This window comes from Hibiscus syriacus, unplaced genomic scaffold (genome assembly GCF_006381635.1).
Source record: "Hibiscus syriacus cultivar Baekdansim isolate YM2019G1 unplaced genomic scaffold, ASM638163v2 tig00111582_pilon, whole genome shotgun sequence".
Lineage (NCBI taxonomy): Eukaryota > Viridiplantae > Streptophyta > Magnoliopsida > Malvales > Malvaceae > Hibiscus > Hibiscus syriacus.
This window is the reverse complement of record NW_024063126.1, coordinates 8,586,684-8,611,804: the sequence shown is the minus strand read 5'-3', so window position 1 is coordinate 8,611,804 and position 25,121 is coordinate 8,586,684. Positions and strand designations below refer to the sequence as shown.

General features: G+C 33.1%; 1 pseudogene; it reads left to right on the top strand.

Moving 5' to 3' along the window:
- The first annotated feature begins 1,490 nt into the window (after window positions 1–1,490).
- Window positions 1,491–23,641, top strand: LOC120165421 (annotated as a pseudogene).
- The last annotated feature ends 1,480 nt before the right edge of the window (window positions 23,642–25,121 follow it).

Below are 25,121 nucleotides of genomic sequence, written 5' to 3'. Positions count from 1 at the left end.
TTATGGCTATGCAATAAGAGTTAAATCAATTTGAGAGAAGTAGAGTATGGACATTAGTTGAAAGGCCTAGGAATAAATCTACTGTAGGTACTAGATGGGTATTTAGGAATAAGCTTGATGAAAGTGGTAATATAGTGAGAAACAAGGCTAGACTTGTTGCTCAAGGGTATACTCAAGAAAAAAGGCATAGACTATGATGAAACATATGCTCCCGTAGCTAGGATAGAAGCAATTAGAATGTTATTAGCATTTGCATGTTTTAATAAATTTAAATTATATCAAATGGATGTTAAAAGTGCATTTTAAATGGTTTTATAAAAGAAGAAGTGTATGTGGAACAACCTCCAGGTTTTGAAGGTTCAAAATTTCCAGATTATGTTTTTAAATTGAAAAAAGCACTTTATGGTTTAAAACAAGCTCCTAGAGCTTGGTATGAAAGATTGTCAAACTTTTTAATTGAAATAGATTTTTCAAAAGGGAAGGTTGACACTACATTGTTTTTAAAGCATAAAGGTAAAGATTCATTAGTAGTTCAAATTTATGTTGATGATATAATATTTGGTTCTACTAATGATGCTCTTTGCCAAGAATTTTCTAAGCTAATGCAAAGTGAATTCGAGATGAGCATGATGGGGGAGCTCTCATTTTTCTTGGGAGTCCAAATCAAGCAATGAAAAGATGGCATATTCATCAATCAAGCAAAATACATCATGGATATGCTCAAGAAGTTTGGATTGGAAAATGGGAAACCTCATGCTACTCCAATGAGCTCTTCTATAAAGCTTGACAAAGATGAAGGAGGTAAATGTGTTGTTGTTAAATTGTATAGGTCAATGATTGGCTCTTTGCTCTATCTAACTGCAAATAGACCGAATATTATGTTTAGTGTTTGCTTATGTGTTAGATTTCAATCATGCCCTAAGGAATCACATTTACTAGTCGGAATGACCTCCACGCGCTGGCGACGACGGAGACACGGAGATCACCGGTGGACTCGAAATGATGCAATAAACACGATGGTGTGGGAGGTGTCGAAAACGGATGGCCGGATAGACGTGAATCGACGGAAAACCAACGAAATTAAGTTAAAACCGATAATACTTCCGACTGAAATTAACGACGAATGATGACGATTCACGACGAAAGGTTTGAGGGGTTTTATTCTTCGGTCAATAACGAACACGATGGTAATTTCGGTTCGTCGAACGGAGGTCAAACGGTGAATAGATCGGAGTGGGAAGAAGGGTTAACGGAGGAGGAAAACTGGAAAAATACTCTGGAAACTAACGGGGGAGAGAACTTATAATTCTCTCAAAAATAAAAATGGGTAAACTAATAGTTTAGCCACTGAATTTTATGCACCTTATAAAAGAGTATTCTGACTTTGCGATTTTACAATTTAATCCTTAATTTTCTACCCAAAATACCAATTAAATCCAATACTTTATCATTCTAAAATTTTGCCCCAAAATTGGGGTGTTACATTCAACCAAACGGAAGAAGCTAAAGATTCGGCTAAGGTTAACACTGAGAAGGTTGGAGAGCTTTCGAAGCAAATTTCATCATTACAGGGATCGATTGGACAAGTGAAGCTTGCATCTCTTGAAGCACAGCAAGAACAAGCTAAACTTTTTGCTGAAAAGAAAAGGCAGAGTCAATTGTATAAAGCTACCATTGAAGAGTCGACTAAGAAGTTATTTGCTTTAAAGAATTAATTTGACCCGGAGCTTACACGAAATCTTGAAGCACAACTTTCGGAACCAGTTAATCAGATTGGGACTTTGCAGAAGCAAATAGAGAATGCAAAGGCTTCTGATTTGGACTCCGTACGAACCGTTACCTTGGAGCTAGATGGAGCTAAAGAATCACTGCAATAAGTTGTTGAAGAAGAAAACTCGTTGAGAAGTATGCTGGAGTCTCTCAAGTTGGAGATAGAGAGTGTGAAGAAAGAGCATTCGGAACTGCAGGAGAAGGAAAGAGAAGCGGAGTCCATTTCTGAGAATCTGCATGTTCAGCTACAAAAAAGTAAATCCGAGCTTGAAGCTTTCCTTGTAGAGGAATCCAAAACAAGAGGTTCCTGTGAAAAAATGATTTCATTCCTCCAACAGCTAATGGTGGAAACGGAAAATGCACGGCAAGCAGCAGAAGGGATGAAGAAGGAAGCCGAGAAGTTAAAGTCGGAAACTGAAGCAGCAAAAATGGCACTCGAGGAAGCTGGTAAGCAACTGAGAGCTGTTCTTGAAGAAGTTGAAGTTGCGAAAGAAGCTGAGATAAGATCACTTGATCAGATAAAGATGCTTTCCGAGAGAGCAACCACTGCACGTTACTCGACCTCTGAATCTGGAGCCAATATCACAATGTTTAGGGATGAATTCGAGCCTTTGAGCCATAAATTAAGTTGAAGAGTCTGATAATTTAGCTGAAATGAAAGTGGCAGCTGCCATGGTTCAGGTGGAAGCCTTAAAGGCTAGTGAAAAGGAGGCCCTCAAGAGGTTAGAGGCGACTCAAAAAGAGATTGAAGATATGTAGGTTGCAACTGCAGGTGCTTTGAAGAGCGCAGAGATGGCTGAAGCAGCGAAGAGAGCAGTGGAAGGAAAGCTCCGAAGGTGGCGCGAAAGGTAACAGAAGAAAGCAGCTGAAGCTGCATCCCGGATTCTAGCAGAAGCACACATGCCGACCGAATCATCCCCACGGCATTACAGAATTCAAGATGTGAACCCACCAGAGAAAATCATTCATGTACAGAAGTTGGATAAAGAGAGGCCTTCTGTCTCAAAAAAGGTCCTTTTACCTAATATCAGCGGTATCTTAAACCGAAGAAAGAACCAAATCGAGGGTGGAACGCCCTCTTATCTGCCTGGTGGGAACTGAGGCATTTGCCAGATCTTTGTACTTTTATTTTATCAATGGTTGAGAGAAATATGTCTATGTTTGTGTGAATCTGTTTGAGGAATTTAAAGTGGAATATCCGAGGATTAGTTTGCAAGGAAATTTTATGCCACTCATAGACTATCAGAAACAGCTAGAATTTGTGTTCCATAATATCCTTATGACCAATGAAAGGATCCATGCAATCCTTCATGAGAATGAGAACCTCTCTTTTCTTGTGAGATGCAACCCTTGACAAGAGAAGTTACATGTTCATGAGATGCATGGCATGGATCCATGCATCCTTCATGCTTAGCATCTAAATCATTAGATACTGGAGAACTGTGCGAGCATTGACCTCAACAGACCTCTGTTGCTGAAAGTTATGAAAGACTGAACCCATTTGAATTGTTTCAGCTGACCCTTGAGAACTCATATATGGATTTTTTTCCCATTCCTTTTATACCAAATTCTTAGTCTAAAATTCAACCACAATTACTTTGAATGCATTTCAGAACCAATATTTACCAGTGAACTCAGCCACATCGCATTCTAAACCAGCATTACTCCGTAGACATACTATTGGGGCATAGATCTTGAGAATCATTTACTAGTAAAAATGCTATTGTAAGCTCATCATTATTTGTACTGTCATCTATTTTTCAAATCCAAACTTATGTTCATTTTCTCCACCCACCTCATCAACAATGAATTTCTTTTACAAGTCCAATAAAAAGCTCAACCAAAAAATAATGTAATTATAACTAAGCTCAACAACAATGAATTTCTACACTTGTAAACGAAATTATAATACGTAATGGAACAATGTGTCCATCTCCGGTTCAAGTCCGGGCGACGCCAGTTTTCTTCAATTCTTTTTAGCATTGTTTACATAGATAGAAAAGGAGAAAAATTTAAAATCTTACGCCGTTGCCGGGGATCGAACCCAGGTCACCACCGTGACAGGCGGGAATACTCACCACTATACTACAGCGAGAAATTATAATACGTAATGGAACAATTTGTCCATGTCCGGTTCATGTCCGGGCGACGCCAGTTTTCTTCAATTCTTTTTAGCATTGTTTACATCGATAGAAAAGGAGAAAAATTTAAAATCTTACGCCGTTGTCGGGGATCGAACCCGGGTCACCCGCGTGACAGGCGGGAATACTCACTACTATACTACAACAACGTCGTTGAAACAAGTTTTGTTATTTAGCTATCTAATCTATAAAACAAGTTACTAGGACATGTTTTAATGATTATGATTTCAAGGAGAGCTTTGTACTTCTATTCTTTCTTATTTAAAAATATATTTTAGTAATTTTTTTATTTATATCATGCTCATATATTTTTATTCTATAAACATTGAATTCAATCGTGTATTGAAAATTATTGTTAATTATAGAAGTTAAATTTAAGACACTTTTGAGTTGATTACAATTCTTATATTTATTCCTAAATAATTATATGTAAATTTAAAATTCATTATTAAAAATAGAAAAAAATATTTAATTTGTTTCTAAACTAATATTGCGAGATGAATTGTTACCATTCCTCCACCTTCATGAAAACCAGGCGAAGAACGAAAGAAGCTCGAAGAAGTTTTTGGAGCAGGAGCATGTTGAGGGTTACCTCGAATTATCATCCAAGACAAAAACATACTTTGCCACTGCTGCTACTTTGTGGGATGCCGATTTCTATGTCAAAGTTGATGATGAGGTGCATGTAAGTATAGGTAAAGACATGATTTTGCATTTCAAGAAAAACAATCCTTCAGACAAGTGAATGTTAAACATGTTACTCTTAAAATATTTGTCATTGTCGTGTAACAGTCGATGTGTATTTTACACTTGAAATCATGCATATTGTGATGATTATGAGATGTGACTGATTCTCTCTTTATATGACTGCATGTTTCCAGGATTTAATTGATAAAAATTGGATGTGTCCTTTTAGCAGCAAGATTTATTCATGTTTATTATTATGCTTTCTTAATATATGATAAATTTCCAGGCATGTGCATGAAAATGAAGATGTTTCCTTGGGATCATGCTTTATAGGGTTGGATGTCGAGCATATAGATGGCCGAAGCCTTTGCTGTGGCACCACATGTAATGTTGTAAACATTAACACCCCATCTAGTATATGGAATAAACCAGCATTTCATTCGAACTTGTAGAATTTTGAAATAGAATGCTTTCTCATATTTTTATTCAACATTATGGGTGTATATACAAGTACAAAGGTCTTATAATAAACTAATATACTGCATTAACTGAATCGTGAGATCATATTTTGTTTCTTACTCTTCCATGAAATCAGTTTCCTCCAACAAACACAATATCTTAAACTAGATTATCTATCTTTGTTACATTCTATCTAATTCGAATCTGAAAAATATTTTATCCTAGTATGATAATGATTGTCATAGAATTTTATGTAGTATGATCATGATTGTCATGGAATTTCATTTCCAGGAGCACTTCTCAAATAATACACAATGTGTTCTGCTATATTTCAATGATAAAAGTTGGTGCTGACACATATTGACTCATCATACTTATCAGATAAACAATATTAGGATGTGTCACAATAAGATAATTCAACTTTTCAATAAGTCTTTTTTTTGATAATTCATCTTCTTTTGTTGATTTAGTACTACAATATTAGGAACCATTTGAGTACTTATCAGTTGAGGACACTTGAAGAAGGTTACAACACCAATCCAAGCAATTGAGATCAAGAGAAAAGCTCTTTCACTCTTTATTTTCCCTTTTCTCTTGTACGTATGTGTTTGAGCTTATTGCAAATATTTCAATAGTTTTTCTTGTGAGCTTAATTCATGTAAACACCTACCTTTGTGAGTTTTTCTTGTTTACATCTTTTAACTTTTGTAAAAGGGGAGTGATTCTAGTTTAGCCATTGAAAAACTAAGGGTTTTGCAAAGTTACTCTTGAGCCTAGAAAAAGAAAGAACAAATTAGTTAATTTGTTAGACAATCCTTAGTGTGGAGCTAAGGTGGTGGATGTAGATTTGGTTTTGAAGTCGAGTCACTATAAATCATTGTGCAAATTTTCTATCTCTTTTTAGTCCATACCCAAAATTTTCAAAAGGCCAATTCAACCCCTTTTGACACATTTTTTGTTGATCAATTGAGCTTCACCAATCCTAACACAAGCCATATAGAGTTTTTTTTAAACGACAATCCTATTGCACAAGAAAACTAGATGGTTGCTCCATGTACATCTTCTCCTTAAGATTTTCATAAAAAAAATTTACTGTAAGGGAGATAAATAATTTGACAGAAGAAAGTTTAACAATGAGAAAGTATCATAATAACACACTCTGTAAGTTTAGACATATCACATAGCAATAAGTCTAGCTTTTAATTGAGCAGTAGAGCCATTAGGATTAAATTTGACTATGAACACCCATTTAGATCTAATACCTCGTTTATCAACATGTAATGTAACAAAAAACTAGGTTCCATTGACATCTAGATTAGTTATCTCTTCAAGTATAATCATACGCTATCCGGGATGAGTTAATGTCTCGCAAACTGTTTTAAGGACAAAAACTTAATCATCTGTTCTTGCTTGAATCATATTATTATGGTACCCGTTATCACTAACGTGGTTCTTGCTAGTCATAAGCTTTAAGTCATGACATCAAGCTTAATCTAGTGTTTTCCTATTGTTGTGTATAAAAGAATAAAAAAGGTAAAACACTCTGGCATGGACAAGATATCAATTATTTGGCAACATCCCCGGCCTTCCTCCGGGGCTGTATGTCAATTGTGCACGACTATCATTCTGTATTCGAAAAGTGTAGCGAGAAGTATAGAATACAATACCATATGTTATAGGAGAATATATGTTGTAAAACCGAGTTCCGGAACAAAAGATTGACGATGAGAATATTTGGTGCATATTGCGAGTGGGAGGGTCAAGCAGGCAACATTTGCGTTGCTTCATTCAACTGTACCTACAGCGGGATTTGTAAGTAGATGGAGAGGGTGAGAGACATTCTCCGATGGTGTGGAGAAGGCAAGAATGCTCTGTGGAATGCAACTTTATAGTGATGTATGTTTCCTCCGAACTCCGGATGAAGCAAAGTAAAAAACATATATAAGAGAGCTTTTTTTTTTTTTTTACTTTTGGAGAAATGTATGATTTATGAATGTAAATATGTAAAAATAGATGTAAGAATTTTGTAAATAAAAATCATTCTTTAGGGGTGAGAGTAGGGGTGTAAATAAATCGAGCTTGAACGAATAAGGTTATGTTCGTGTTCGTTTATTTATTTTTGAAGGTGCTCTAGTTTGGTTCGTGTTCGTTTAGATTTTTAAGATTGTGTTCATGTTCGTTTATTTATTTTTGATGGTGTTCATCTTATTTTATTTATTGTTCATGAACATGTTCATTTAATGTTTGCGAATGTGTTCATTTAGCATTCACGAACATGTTCAACGTTCGTTTAGTATTTGTTTATGATCAGTGTTAAATATTGCATATTGTTACTATTATTTACTCTTCATTTGTCATTTGGATATTACTAATTTGTTTCCTTTTGGGTTTATTTTGGATAGGAGCTTCATTGGATTAATTAGCTCAAAAACTAATAGATTTCGATGGTCTAGTGAGTTATAGAAGATGAGCGTAATTATCTTGAATATTTAATTGAAATTTACTTGGCTTAAGGTTATCCATAAGATGAAACATAATTTAACCAGAAGTAAAAGATTTAAATATTTATTTATCTTTTGTGATAAACATTTTAGATTTAGGATTTTAGTTTAATTATTTAATTATTATTTTATTTAGGAATTAATTATTTTGTTAGAACTCTTGGTAGGATTTTTAGTTTGATTAGGAATTAGTCATTTTTTTACTTAGAACTTTCGGGTTATAAATACCCCTTAAGTTCAACCTTTGAACTCAAATTTGAATTTATATTTCCTTGGCTATTTATTAAAGTTCTACTTTTTTCATCTATTTATTTTCTTTTCATAATGCTAAATATGATTTCTATCATGCTTACCTAATTTTCCTATTAGCCAAAAGTTGAGCAACAACTCAATCCGTTTCGTGAGACTTGAAAAGTGGTTCATACCTTCCGATATCTTTATTTATTTTCTACAAACTAGGATTGACAATTAGCCTTTCTTTTAATTAGATTCTATCGTCAAACGTTTGGAGTTATCCTAGGAGAAGTTTCAACAAAAGACTGAGGCACATTTTCAAAAGCTCGACAAGCAAATGAGCCAGCTAGCACAAGCCGTGGGATGAATGGAATCGCAAGGAAGGCTACTATATCAAATCGAGCGAAATCCACGAGAAAACATTAGTGTCATCACCCTTGGAAGTGGCACTGTTATTTCACCAATCCCTAAAGATGATGTCGCAAGATCTTAAGAAAAAGAAGATGTTGTCGAAGGATCCTAGAAGAAAGAAGTTGACGTAGGGGAGAAAGAAAAAGAAGAAGAATCAAGATCCCACAAAGAAAAAAGAAGAGGTTGATGTAAGATCACAAAGAAAAAAGAAAGATTTATCACCAACCTCTTCTATGTCATCCCACCTCTCTATGCCATCTCACCTCTCTTTCCTTCAAGGTTAGTTAAACGCGACAAACAAGCTAAGGAAAAAGAGATTCTTGATATTTTTCGGAAAATGGGAATAAACATACATCTTCTTGAGATAATCTGAAAAATGTCAAGATATGCCAGATTCTTGACAGATCTTTGCACAACCAAGAAGAGACTTACCGACATTGAAAAGGTGAATTTAGGTAAAAATGTACCAGTTGTTTTTCAACGTAGATTTCCACCAAAGCTAAAGGATCAAGGTATATTTTTTATTCTTTTTAAAATCGATAAGGTAGGAATTGAACGAGCTATGTGTGATTTGAGTGCTTCTATAAATGTTTTGTCTATTCCTGTTTATAACTCATTTTCTGTTGAGCCTTTGAAGGAAACTAGAGTAATGATTCATCTTGCTAAACCGTCATTTATCTTAAAGGCCTCATTGAAAATATACAAGTGTGGTGACAAATTTATCTTAAAGGTCATTCGGGACAAATTTCACATGCCACTCAGTGCGACTTATAGGAGCTGTGGTGACAACATAGTGCACAACCTCAACGTACTCGAATATCTATAGTTCTTACATGTGTACATGGGTTAATAAAGATATAAATAAGTAAACTTGATATGATTGTTATATTTAATTGAGCACTTGAATATGAGTATGTTGGTTGCATGTGTTTCATATGTTATATTATCTATGCGAAAATATGTTTGTGTGATATATTTGAATATAAGAGAATAAAATGAACTTATATGATATGTTACAAGTAATTACATGAAAAATGTTGTGAACTTCATGAGTATAGATATATGTAAGGAAATTGTGAACTATAGGATTATATGAATAGAATAATTATGATTATACTACGAGAATATACTTTGGGAGTGAAATCGTATAATGGAATTATATTAGAATATAGATAAAATAAATAGTATATCAAATAGGAAACATGTATAGGAATAATAATAAGAATATATGAGATAATTTGTATAGAAAGGGCTATATGTTTCAATTAAATTATGATTTAAAACCTGTTAAATTCTTAGTTGATATGAAATATAGTACAAGGATCTAGGAAAGAAAGTCATATGAAAATATCATAGGAATTAAATTATGAAAGTGAATAAAATATATGTGTTTATGTGACAAATTAGATGAGAAATGAACTAATAGAACATATAACAAGAATTTATGGGTTATAGGAAAAATAAGAGCACATGGAAATAAGAGATAAATTATGTAAATTGGGATAGAAATTATATGATTAATAATTTTATAAAAGAAATGATTTAAATGATAATAGAAAAAATGTGATATAAACTGAGTGGGGTAAATATACAGGATTATATGGACATGAAAAAGTATACAAATAGATGTATGATATGATGATTTGTATGTATGTATAGGTTCATTATGTGGAAATGTATATGAGGTTACTTAATATGATAGTAGAAAATATGCATTCAATGTTAGAAGCCATGGTTATCTTATAAGTTTTATATGCCTCACTAAGTCATAGACTTAGCGTGTGAATGTTTCACACGTAGGTTCCGGAAAGCAAGAAGAGAAGCTATGAGGAGTAAGACAGGTCAGTTTCTCCTTACAGAAGATTAGATCAGAAGATAAATGAATAATATATAATTTGTTATATAGAATCTAGTTGGCATGTAGTTAAAAGTTTGAAATTGTATTCGCTCTAATAAGTTTTGTAAACTCCTTGATTTAAATTGTATAACTTATGCATTTTGATTTAATAAAAGTTAGAAATATCATTCTTTTGAAAAAAATAATAAAAAAATATTTTGAAAAGTCAATGTGACACCTCAGACTCGGATCTGGGTAGGGTACGGGTTGGGGGTGTTACATTTAATGGTATCATAGCTATAGTTTAGTCGATTCTCAACATAAACTAGAGTCCATGGTGTCTTAAAAAGTGTACATGTCAACAAAATAGTAAGAAATTCTGATATGATAGTGTAAGGAGTATGCTGTCTTGCTAATAGAATAAGATTAGTATAAGATAGTTATGAGAATGGTCAAAGTGAATCTAGAGGTGATAAACCTGATGGTGGTAGTAATTCACCTGCCATGGCCAGGCAGGATGACAAGCTGACACCTCAGGAAGTGCCTCGTAAGATCAAAGGTGAATTTCAGAAAGTTGAAATCGTGTTAGAATACGTTAGAGGATTTCTACTATTTTAAATTGGGAAAGTGATATGGAGTAGTTTTGTTATTGTGTGGATAAGATAGAATATGGTGAACAAGTGTCACCATAAGAACGTTAAAAAGATCAAACGATGTAGTGAGAATTGTAGAAGAGTTCAAGGATAAGTGAATCAGTAACAAGTGTATAAGATATATAAAGCCAGAGCTTAAGAGTTTGAAACAGGAGAATTGTAATGTATATGAATAAGAGTACAGTTTGATAAGTTGAGTAAATAGTTGTTAAGTTAATTTAAAGGAAAATGATGTACGCAAGTGGTTTGTGGAAGAGTTGTGCTAAATTTTTAGAGAGAACTCAGAAGGATTAAGAGAATTAGTATTTCATAAAATTAGTACTAACGAAGAGAGACAAAGATTAGGAATTTTCAATTACAGACTCGGTTTGAATCAGTTGTATTCCATATTGAAAGATTAAATTTGATGAAAGTCAGACTCACTTAAGTAGTAGAGTCTGGTATTGGAAAAGTAAATAAGGAGTTAAAGATAGATATGAAGTTAAGATATGAAAGTGGGGGAATGAATTAAGAGTTCTGTTAGAAATGATGTAAATTGAAAAAAAACTATTTAAAATGGATCAAGTAATGTGAATATTATTTAGGAAGAGTTTAAGAATGTGTACATCGGTGATTAGCTTACAAGACAAAGGAAGTTGGAAAGTTGAGTTCGAGTAAAGGAAATTGTATAGTGTCTGAGTAAGAATGTGGGTTTGATAGGTTAAGTAAATTATTGGTGGATTAATTCTGATTGGAAAGAATGTATATAAATGTGTCGAGGAAAGTTTATGCTCTAGATTAGAAGTACTGGTGCTGGCTAACTAAATTATGTGATGGTAAGTATATTAGAGTTAAAGAATTAGAAGATGATGTCAGTGTAAGTTAACCAAGTATGAAGCGGATTTGGATATGGTGGTGTATTCTGAGTATGGAAATGTTAGGTAATAAAGGAGTTAAGAATAGATAAAGAAATGAAAATGATTGAGTTTAAAGGATCATATATGATAAAGGTTATATGGAAGTGTAGATGATAAGTTCGATATAGAAGTAAGAAAAATGTGCAAGGTGCTGTGAAAAGTTTGTTTGATTCCGTAAAGTATATGTTTAATCACATTTGAATAAGATTTAAAGTTGTGTTCTTGGTCAAATGATGATGGAATAAAAGTTTGGTTATTGTTATAAGGTAATTAAAGGTGGATTTATGATGTTGAGTGATGAAAATAGATGTTACTATCTACGTGATGAGTGGCATTATATGGATTTAGAAAGCTCAAAGGAAAATGCAGAATTTAAGGAGAGAAAAGACAGAAATGGATTGAGGTTACTGGTTACTGTGTATATGATAAGTGACAGTAGATGGATGTATAAAGGAAAAAGGTAGTTGAAGAATTAAAGGAAGGAAAGATTAAGTAAATGATGCAATATTAGAACATTAGAAGCTATGTTCTTATCAATGTGTTTAATGAAAATTCGAGGTCGAATTTGCTTAAAATGAGGGGAGACTTGTAACATCCTAAAATCATAGCTAGTGACTAAAATATAAATTTTAGAAACTTTGAGCTCAATTTTGAAATAAGTTAAAAGTTTAGGGACTTAAGTATGAACATATTATTATTGGATTAAATTATAATTATGGAAAGAGTGAAGGACATTATGGTAATTTTAGTTTAAAATATATTTTATTCCATTTTATAAGAGATATACACGTGAGAAGGGGGAAGTATCTAGAATCTTTCTTCATTCTTCTTTCTTCCTCCCGTTGGGTCTAGCAACAAGGTAAGTTTGATTTTAAATTGATTATTTGTTGATTTTTTAGTTGGGTTATGATCCATGGGTGATACATAAGCTTAAGAAAAGCTTAGGTTGTTTTAAAATCATATGATGAAGGAGTTAGGAGAGATTAAAGAATAAGAATTTTTGAATGGAAACTTGGAATAGAGTTGATAAGTGGAATTTGAAACTAAATTTAACTTGTCAATGGTTGAATTAAGAGATATAAAATGTTAGAATTGGAATTAGAACATGTTGGAAATTTAGTATGATTATTGAATTCCATGAAGAGGATAGGATTTTGAGATTAAAGACGTGATAAATGAGTACAAATGGGCTTAAGTAATTGGATTTGATTTTAATATATGAAAGGGGATAGAACATGAAGTGTTAAAGTTGAAAAGAATGAATGTTCATGTTTAAAATTGATTTCTAGGCAAGGGTGTATCAGTACCCATTCAACAGGTACCGTTACCTCAAGAGTAAAATTTAGGAAGAAATTCAAAGGGTACCGATACCTTCAGAAGTGTATCGATACCCCATTGAAACGAAAAATTTCGCATGTAATTTGGGTATCGATACCTAGGGAGTGTATCAATACACCAGTTAAGGAATGTACCGATACCCTATAGAGTGTATCGATACCTACGTTAAACAAGAAATGAAATTAGCCTTTCTTTTAGGTTAAGAAATGAAAGATTAGAGTATGCCAAGTGGAATGCTGATATGTATATTATACGTGTGATTATGTAAATATCAATCGAGAGTAATGTCCAAACAAGGTGTTAATTAATTTCCATCAAGAAGAGATAAGGATTTGGTATTGACTAGTGAGCAAGGTGAGTGCTTACAAGTTAGTTTATGATGTTTAATGGAAATAAGACTTGCAACAAGTCTATTTCCTATATTAGAATGCATGAATTCATGATTATATGCATGTGTTTGATATGAGTATATGTGATATATATATATACACACACACACACTAATGTATGTATTACATGGTTTATGTGAAACATGTAGTGTGATAAGCCATGTAAACTAATATGAATGATCTATATGATTAAATGAGAATATGAAATAAGTTATATGATAAGGACGTAAGGAATGATATGAATATGTGATCTAAGCTACGAGTTAAAGAAATTATATGATATATGTGAACATAAAATAACCAAGTGTAAGGTATGTGATACTGTATAAGTGATTACATGATAAAGGTTATGAACTTTATGAGGTATGAACTATATGATTATATGAAAAATGTCAGTGAGCTTATATGAATAAGTGCTATGTATACATGAATATGGGAAGTTTTGATAAGTATAAAAGTAATGCCCATGTTATGTGTAATTAGAGATAGAGGTATAGTTGGCATGCCAAGAGTCGAGGGTTCATAGGTCCTTTGGGACATACAGAGGTCATTCGGGACATACATAGGTACTTCGGGACAAATTTCACATGACACTCAGTGGGACTTATACGAGCTGTGGTGACAGCATAGTGCACAACCTCAACGTACTCCCATATCTATAGTTCTCACATGTGTACATGGGCTAATAAATATATAAATAAGTAAACTTGATATGATTGTTATATTTGATTGAGCAATTGAATATGAGTATGTTGGTTGCACGTGTTTCATATGTTATATTATCTATGTGGAAATATGTTTGTGTGATATATTTTAATATAAGAGAATAAAATGAACTTATATGATATGTTACAAGTAATTACATGAAAAATGTTGTGAACTTTATGAGTATAGGTATATGTAAGGAAATGGTGAACTATAAGATTATATGAATAGAATAATTATGATTATACTACGAGAATATACTTTGGGAGTGAAATCGTATAATGAAAATTATATTAGAATAGAGATAAAATAAATAGTATATCAAATAGGAAACATGTATAGGAATAATAATAAGAATATATGAGATAATTTGTATAGGAAGGGTTATATGTATCAATTAAATTATGATTTAAAACCTGTTAAATTCTTAGTTGATAAAAAATATAGTACAAGGATCTAGGAAAGGAAGTCATATGAAAATATCATAGGAATTAAATTATGAAAGTGAATAAAATATATGTGTTTATGTGACAAATTAGATGAGAAATGAACTAATAGAACATATAACAAGAATTTATGGGTTATAGGATAAATAAGAGCACATGGAAATAAGAGATAAATTATGTAAATTGGGATATAAATTATATGATTAAGAATTTTATAAAAGAATGGATTTAAATGATAATAGGAAAAATATGATATAAACTGAGTGGGGTAAATGTACATGATTATATGGACATGAAAAGTATACAAATATATGTATGATATGATGATTTGTATGTATGTATATGTTCATTATGTGGAAATGTATATGAGGTTGCTTAATATGATAGTAGAAAAAATGCATTCAATGTTAGAAGTCATGGTTATCTTATAAGTTTTATATGCATCACTAAGTCATAGACTTAGCGTGTGAATGTTTCACACGTAGGTTCTGGAAAGCAAGTAGAGAAGCTATGAGGAGCAAGACATGTCAGTTTCTCCTTACCGAAGATCATATCAGAAGATAAATGAATAATATGTATATTGTTATATAAAATCTAGTTGGTATGTAGTTAAAAGATTGGAATTGTATTCACTCTGATAAGTTTTGTAAACTCCTTGATTTAAATTGTATAACTTATGCATTTTAATTTAATAAAAGTTAGAAATATCATTATTTTGAAAAAAATAAAAATAAAAAGTTTTGAAAAGTCAATGTGACACCTCAGACTCGGATCCGGGTCAGGTACGGGTTTGGGGTGTTACATTTAATGGTATCATAGCTATGGTTTAGTTGATTCTCGACATAAACCAGAGTCCATAGTGTCTTAAAAAGTGTACATGCCAACATAGTAGTAAGAAATTCTGATATGATAGTGTAAGGAGTATGCTGTCTTGCTAATAGAATAATATTAGTATAAGATAGTTATGAGAATGGTCAAAGTGAATCTAGAGGTGATAAACCTGATGGTGGTAGTAATTCACCTACCCTGGCCAGGCAGGATGACAAGTTGACACCTTAGGAAGTGCCTCGTAAGATCAAAGGTGGATTTCAGAAAGTTGAAATCGTGTGAGAATACCGTTAGAGGGTATCTACTGTTTTGAATTGAAAAAATGATATGGAGTTGTTGAAAACATTTTTGATATTTCGATATAACAAATTAAATTTAAGATTTTACAAATGATTTTACAATTTATATTCGATTCAATCGAATATCAAATTATTACTCCAAGTCTTTGAAGATCAATTTTAATCCTTACTAAATGTGTAAAATTGTGATTTGTACTTAAACTATTTTTGAAACAATTTTCACAAAGTATTTTGAACCAAAAATCAAGCCTTAAATCAATTTTTCAAAAGCATGCACCGATGCATCAAATACCATGCATCGATGCATCAATGAATAAATTGAAACATCGAATGCATTTCATGCACCGATGCACTCTTCATGCATTGATGCACTCTGATTTAATTAAAACATCGAATGCATTTGATGCACAAGCCATGCATCGATGCACCAGGCTATTTTTCAAACATCGAATGCACTTCATGCATCGATGCACTCTTAGTGCACCGATGCACTAGGAGTCCAACAGTCAAAATATTTGAAATTTTACACTGATGCACAGATGCATAATGGTCATGCATCGATGCATGAGACGCTCCCACCTAGAAAATTAATTGTTTTCACACAATAACGGCTCTATTGACTTCACTAATTATCACCAACGTTCAGAATTGATTCAAGGAGTATTTAAACAAGTTTAGAAGCCATTGATCAATAACAAGAAACATCAAGCAACTAGAATCAAGAGAGAATCAAAGAGAAAGCATCAAACTTCAAATTTGAGCATTTCAAGCCTATTTTTCATTCAATATTCATTTTGCTTTCAAGAACACTTTTGTACTCAATTGTATTCATTCTTGAGTGTTCTTTTCTTTGTTCTAGAATTGTGCAAACAATCTACCTTGTGAGGATTTCCTTGTAAGTTTGCAAATTTGTATTGTTCTCTTTGGGAGAGAGTTTTCTCAAGAATTTGGGGTATAATTCATGAGGGTTTGTAAGGTTACTCTTTTTCCTCAAAATAAAGACAAATTAGTGAATTTGTGGAAAATCCTTAGTGTGGATAGCTAAGGTAGTCGACGTAGACTTTAGTTGAGAATGTCGAACCACTCTAAATCACTGTGCAAATCTTTTCAATTTTCTACAAAAGCTTCCACCAAAATTTTTAATTGCCAATTCACCCCCCTCTTGGCCGATTCCGTCGATCGATTAACTCAACAATTGGTATCAGAGTCTCACTCATTTGAAGGTTTAATCGCCTCTTGAGTCAATTCGGGAAGAGTTACATCGATTATCAAGTCATCAATGGCCTCCGCTTCAAATTTTAACTCCGATCTCGATTCGATGCCCGTCAACAAGCCTCCTTTATTCAATGGAGATAACTATGCCTATTGGAAGAATAGGATGATGTACTTTATTCAAGCAAGTGACATGGGAGCATGGAATGCCGTAGAAGAAGGATACATCAAACCTCTCACTCATCCAAGGTTGTGGAGTAAAGGAGAGACAATAATGTTCCAGCTCAACTCCAAAGCCATCCATATCAGTTTTTGTGCTCTTGGACCAGATGAATACGAAAGTATTTCATTGTGTACAACCGCCAAAGAAATATGGGACAAACTTTAAGTCACTCATGAAGGTACCGATGAGGTAAAGAAATCTAAAATTAGTATTCTAACGCATAGCTATGAAAATTTCAGGATGAAACCAAATGAAGATATCAAAGCTATGACGGATAGATTTTCAACGATTGTCAATGGTCTCAAATCATATGGAGAGATCATTTCAAATGAAAAGCTTGTGAGGAAGTTAGTCTACTCCCTCCCAAAATCGTGGCAATCAAAGAAGACGGCAATCATCGAGTCTAAAGACTTAACGTCCTTAACTCTTGAAGAGCTAATTGGGTCACTCCTCACTCATGAAATGATGCTCGAAGATGAGGTGGACCTCGACAAGATTGAAGAGATGCCAAAGGAGAATGAGAAGAAGAAAAACATTGGAGTTGCTCTCAAATCCACAAAAGATGAGAGTGATTCGGATGACAATGACGATGATGAGGAGATGGCATTGTTTACCAAACGGTTCAGAAAAATGATGAGACCTTATCGAGGAAGAAAATTCAAACGAAATGAAGGCCTCAAAAATGAATCGAAAGAGAAGGACCCAATCATTTGCTATGAATACAAAAAGTCAGGGCATGTCAAATATGATTGCCCACATTTGAAGAAAAAAGGGTCAATCAAAGAATAAGCACAAGGCTCATGTGGCTACATGGAGCGATGAAGAAAGTTCCGATGAAGAGGAACAAGAAGTAGCTAACTTGTGCTTGATGGCATTCGGGGAAGATTCTAAGGTAACCTCTAACTCATCCGATTTTGATGATTTATTCTATGATGAGTTATTAGAGGAATATAATGGGTTGGCTTTGGATTATGAGAAATTATTTTTAAAATATAAAAATGATGTTTCAAAATTGAAAAATGAAAACAAACTCATATCCAAAACCAACAACGATCTTGAAAGTAAAATCAAAGATTTGCAAATCAAACTAGAAGAGTTTGAAATGAAAAATTTAGATTTGTAAAATTTACTTTCAAAGATCAATGATGATCATGAAAAGAAAATTGATGATCTTAAAACTTCTTTTGATAAAGTTGGAACAAAACATTTTGAAAAAGGTGGAAATTCAAAATCCAACTTTGTTAGAAAAAGTTTTAGAAACTACAATCATAGAGGTCCCCAAAGAACCTCTAATGGAAAAATCGTTAGAAGTATGTGGGTTCCTAAAGAACTCATTACTACTAAAGATAAAGATATCCTACACAAATGGATACCTAAGGGGACTAGGATTTTGGAAACTAATGAATATGGACCCAAAAGAATTTGGGTACCAAAAATCAAAAATTAATCTATGTTTGTAGGGAAAGGAGCATTGCTACAAGGAACAGGAAACAAATTCAAATTCATGGTACCTTGATAGTGGATGCTCAAGACACATGACCGGAGACAAAAGCCGGTTCATTGAGCTTAACGCAAAAAATGGAGGAGAAGTGACTTTTAGAGACAATTCAAAAGGTCACATTGAAGGTATTGGTACAATAGGTAATACCTCTTCTATACAAATTAAAAATGTTTTATATGTGAATGGATTAAAGCATAATCTATTGAGTATTAGTCAATTATGCGATAAAGGATTCAATGTCTTATTTGAAATTAATGGTTGTAAAGTCGTTGACTTTGCATCTAATCGGATTATGCTTGGTCATAGAATAGGAAACATATACATGGTGTATTTAGATTCTTTTGATATGACTAATTTATGCCTAGTTGCTAAGGATGAGCATGATAGTTGGTTATGGCATAGGAGACTAGGACATGCTAGTATAAGTGTTTTGCAATGGTTAATTCAAGGAGACCTAGTAAGAGGGTTGCCTAAGCTTAAATTTGATAATGATAAAATCTGTGATGCTTGTGCTAAAGGAAAAAAAAAGCGAGTTTCTTTTAAATCCATTAATGATGTATCAACTAGTAGAGTTTTACAATTGATCCATTTAGATCTTTTTGGGCCAACTAGAACTACTAGTCTGGGTGGAAAACAATATGCATTTGTCTTGGTAGATGCCTATTCTAGATATACTTGGGTTCTATTCTTAAGTACAAAAGATGAAGCATTAGAACATTTCATCACATTTTCAAAAATTATCCAAAACGAAAAAGGTTACTCTATCACTACTGTTAGAAGTGATCATGGAACTGAATTTGAAAATTTTGGATTTATTGAATTTTGTAATTCTAATGGTATTAGCCATAATTTTTCAGCACCTAGAACCCCTCAACAAAATGGAGTTGTTGAGAGGAAAAATCGAACTTTAGAAGAAATGGCTAGAACCGTGCTTTGTGAAAATAATTTGCCAAAATATTTTTGGGCGGAAGCCACAAATACCGCTTGTTATGTTGTAAATCGAGTAATGATTAGGCCAATTTTAAAGAAAACTCCATATGAAATTTTTAAAAATAAAAAGCCTAACATTAGTTATTTTCATCCTTTTGGATGTAAATGTTTTGTTTTAAACAACGGTAAAGAAAACCTTGGCAAATTTGATGTTAAAAGTGATGAAGGAATTTTTCTGGGTTATTCCTTAAATTTTAAAGCTTATCGTGTATTTAATAAAAGAACTTTAGTTGTAGAAGAGTCTATACATGTTGTTTTCAATGATAATTTCCTTCCGAGAAAGGATTCTTGTGTTAATGATGATGTAGGCATCATAAATACAAATGACGTTAGACATGACGTTGGAGAATCATCATCAAAAGAAGATACAAAGGATGAGGAAACTCATGATCCCCTCGAGAATCCAACCATTAAAGAAAGGGAAGTATCTTATCCAAGAGAGTACAACTATGTCAAGGATGGTGAAATTATAGGTGATCCATCTAAAGGGGTAACTACTCAATCTTCTCTTAGAAATATTTGTAATTATGTTGCATTTATTTCATGCATAGAGCCTAAGAACATCAAAGAAGCATTAAAAGATGAACATTGGATTATGGCTATGCAAGAAGAATTAAATCAATTTGAGAGAAGTAAAGTATGGACATTAGTTGAAAGGCCTAGTAATAAAACTACTGTAGGTACTAGATGGGTATTTAGAAATAAGCTTGATGAAAGTGGTAATATAGTGAGGAACAAGGCTAGACTTGTTGCTCAAGGCTATACTCAAGAAGAAGGCATAGACTATGATGAAACATACGCTCCCGTAGCTAGGATGGAAGCAATTATAATGTTATTAGCATTTGCATGTTTTAATGAATTTAAATTATATCAAATGGATGTTAAAAGTGCATTTTTAAATGGTTTTATAAAAGAAGAAGTGTATGTGGAACAACCTCCAGGTTTTGAAGATTCAAATTTTCCGGATCATGTTTTAAAATTGACAAAAGCTCTTTATGATTTAAAACAAGCTCCTAGAGCTTGATATGAAAGATTGTCAAATTTTTTAATTGAAAAAGGTTTTTCAAAAGGAAAGGTTGAAACTACATTGTTTTTAAAGAGAAAAGGTAAAGATTTATTAGTAGTTCAAATTTATATTGATGATATAATATTTGGTTCTACTAATGATGTTCTTTGCCAAGAATTTTCTAAGCTAATGCAAAGTGAGTTCGAGATGAGCATGATGGGGGAGCTCTCATATTTCTTGGGACCCCAAATCAAGCAAAGAAAAGATGTCATCTTCATCAATCAAGCTAAGTACGTCAAGGATATGCTCAAGAAATTTGGATTGGAAAATGGGAAACCCTATGCCACTCCAATGAGTTCTTCTACAAAGCTTGACTTGGATGAAGGAGGTAAATGTGTGGATGCTAAATTATATAGATCCATGATTGGTTCATTGCTTTATCTAACCGCAAGTAGACCAGATATTTTGTTTAGTGTTTGCTTGTGTGCTAGGTTTCAATCATGTCCTAAAGAATCACATTTACTAGCTGTTAAGAGGATCTTTAGATACCTTAAGGACACTCCTAGTATAGGACTTTGGTATCCTAGAGACTTTAGCTTTAGCTTGCATGCCTTCTCAGATGCGGATTATGGAGGATGCAAATTAGATAGGAAAAGCACCTCCAGTACTTGCCAATTCCTTGGAAATATGCTGATTTCTTGGTTTTCAAAGAAACAAAATTGTGTTGCATTATCTACCACTAAAGAAGAATACATTTCAGCCGGTAGTTGTTGTGCACAAGTTTTATGGATGAAACAACAACTTTTAGATTATGGAATTGAAGTAAGTACTATTCCTATCAAGTGTGACAATACTAGTGCTATTTGTCTCACTAAAAATCCCATCCAACACTCTAGAACTAAACATATTGAAATTAGACATCACTTCATTAGAGACCATGTCGCTAAGGAAAATGTAGCTCTAGAATTTTTTGATACTTTGCACCAATTAGCGGATATTTTTACAAAACCCTTAGATAAGGAAAGATTTTGGACACTTAGGAGAGAATTAGGTTTAACTGACCTATCTTCACTTAGTGTTTAAAATAATTTTAGCACTTTTAATAAATATTGAAAAATGCTTATAATAATAATCTTTGATTGCATTCTTGCTATTAGTTAGGGGGAGTTTATAAGTCTTAGTAAAAATTAAAATTATGTTCAAATAAAGTTTAAAGATTAATTTGATTGATTGAACATAATTAATTTTTGATATATGAGTTGCCAATACCACTTGAGCCAAATAATTTAGCATTTTAAGTGTTTAAAACGGATTTTTGATATTTTTGTGCTTAATGCACCGATGCACTTAACAATGCATCGATGCATCCCTTTGTATGTGCATCGATGCATCCGCATGATGCACCGATGCATTCCTTGAATGTGCATCGATGCACAAGACCATGCATCGATGCATCCGTCGGGTTTTTGGTTAAAAACCCTGATTCTCTTTATTTTTTCTCAAAACCCTTTAAACACTCCCACAACCATTCGTCCCTCTATCTCTAAAAACTCCATTCTTGCTCAAAATCAACAATTTTTCATCAGATTCTTCAAGTTTTTCATCTCCCAAACCTGCTTTTATCATCAAATTGTGCAAAACATCTCTTCATCCCTCTCAATCCGAAATTTTCAAGGTAATATTTCAAAAACCTCTACTTTATTGATTTTTGATTTTAGAACTAGTTTTGATTAGTTCGAGGATGAACATTATATCGGGCATTGATTTTTTGATGATTAGAAACTCGATTTTACAACTAATTTCATCAAAAACTCACAAATTTTCAAGATTTTTTTTCGAAATATAAAAAAAAATTGAAATTCTGAAATTAATTTTGGTGTTTTTGATTTAATTATGTTGTCTTCATGAAAACTATACATCTTATAAACATTATTTTCAAATAGTTTTTTCAAAACCTTGCCCATTAGGATTCGGTTTAGAGAACCTTGAATTATTGAGGAGTCAATTGAGTTTTGGGATTGATTATTGTACATACATGTGTTTTCAATTTGCAGGTTATATTTCTTATTCCGACTCCTTTACCATGTCTAATCCTAAACGTCCTAGGACTTCCTCTGGTCGTTCACATCGTCCTTCCGTTCCTCTACCTCCTAATCCCGTTCCTCAAACTTCTAGTGGCCTATTGAGTTCTTATTTCAATATGCCAGAGCGTCGTAGAAACGACCTTTACAATAGATACATTGAGTCATTCCAATCCTATAGAATTCGGGAAGAACTTATTCCCTCGCTTCAAGCCATGAACAAAATTGACTTTGAATACCTCCCAATTCTTAAACAATGGAAGTTTGATAAACTATTTTCGCTTCAACCTATCGTCCTCCACCAATTAGTCCGCATTTTCTATTCTAATGCGGTCTGTATTCAAAATCAAACCCAATGTGGAACCATCGAAATTAGATCCTATCTTCTAGGTCAATACATTGTTGTTGATTCTGCAATTATTGCTTCTCATTTTGGGTTAGATGATGATGGTGTGTTTGACAAAAAAGAATCTGTGGCTTACCCTTATACCCCTAATGCTAGTGTCAGTACCCTTCGAACCCATCACAACCGTTTCCTTCATTTCATTATTTCTTGGTGGTTTCATCCTTCTGCTGGTAGGTACTCCACTCTATGTGCTAGGGATTTATGGTGGATGTATTGTATTAAAAATAAAATCAAAATAAATCTTCCACAGGTCATTTTTAGCCAACTAGTAGACATCGTAAACATTGTCCCTTCTAAACATGTTGAAACATTAGCCTACGGATGTCTACTTAGTAACATGTTTATCAAATTTGGTCTAGACGTTTCTATCGACACTCCCATCCCTCTCCAAAATCAAATCAATCTCACTTCTTTAAAGAAAGCGGATTGGGTTCAAGATGAACGCATCGGTTTTTGGGTCTTCTGACCAAATAAACAAACTCCAGGAGCTAGTTCTTCTCGTGCTCTTCCTCCTCCTCTGGCTGTGGATGTCGATCCCGAGCTTCAAGGGATATTTCAAGATATTGACGATCCAACTAATGCACTGGAACCTGCTCGGCAAGAAGATCAAAGACCACCTTATTTCTGATCATTTTTAGAGGCGTTTGATCTACAATTTGCTTCCATGGAGTCTCAGATTACTGAGTTTCAGAGGGAGATGCGTGATCATATGGATGCTCTAACTCTTGAAGTTCGAGCTCATTATCCTCCTTCTCCCGATCCTCCGATGGAGTAGATTTGTATTTCTTGTCATGCTTTCTTGATTTTAACACTTGGATTGATTTTGATATTTCTGGTTTGTTTGTTTTTGGATACTTTAACTTTGTTGGTTGACGGATGTTTGGACTTATTTTATGAATGCTTGAACTTCATATATATATATTTGGTTTGGTTAAATTTTCTTATTTTTTTGCATCATTAGACATATATGACCAATTATCCATTGCATGTTATATGAAAATTGATTTATGAAACTAATGGCTAATCTCTCTTTTGATTGTGATCTTAGCAGCTAATAATTAATAAATCAATAGGCTTAAGTTTCTCAAACATTCTTGTTTAAAATGTTTTATAGGGTCTTTTTGATTTAACAAAAAGGGGGAGAAGATGTGTGTCATAGTAAGGGGGAGTAATTTTTCAAATTCAAAAGTTGATTTCAAAATTAATTTTCTAAATCTTAAAATTTTCCAAATGTTTTGTTATATCAAAAAGGGGGACATTGTTGAAAACATTTTTGATATTTCGATATAACAAATTAAATTTAAGATTTTACAAATGATTTTACAATTTATATTCGATTCAATCGAATATCAAATTATTAATCCAAGTCTTTGAAGATCAATTTTAATCCTTACTAAATGTGTAAAATTGTGATTTGTACTTAAACTATTTTTGAAACAATTTTCACAAAGTATTTTAAACCAAAATCAAGCCTTAAATCAATTTTTCAAAAGCATGCACCGATGCATCAAATACCATGCATCGATGCATCAATGAATAAATTGAAACATCGAATGCATTTCATGCACCGATGCACTCTTCATGCATCGATGCACTCTGATTTAATTAAAACATCGAATACATTTGATGCATCGATGCCCAAGCCAAGCATCGATGCACCAGGCTATTTTTCAAACATCGAATGCACTTCATGCATCGATGCACTCTTAGTGCACCGATGCACTAGGAGTCCAACGGTCAAAATATTTAAAATTTTACACTGATGCACAGATGCATAATGGTCATGCATCGATGCATGAGACGCTCCCACCCAGAAAATTAATTGTTTTCACAAAATAACGGCTCTGTTGACTTCACTAATTATCACCAATATTCAAAATTAATTCAAGGAGTATTTAAACAAGTTTAGAAGCCATTGATCATTAACAAGAAACATCAAGCAACTAGAATCAAGAGAGAATCAAAGAGAAAGCATCAAACTTCAAATTTGAGCATTTCAAGCCTATTTTTCATTCAATATTCATTTTGCTTTCAAGAACACTTTTGTACTCAATTGTATTCATTCTTGAGTGTTCTTTTCTTTGTTCTAGAATTGTGCAAACAATCTA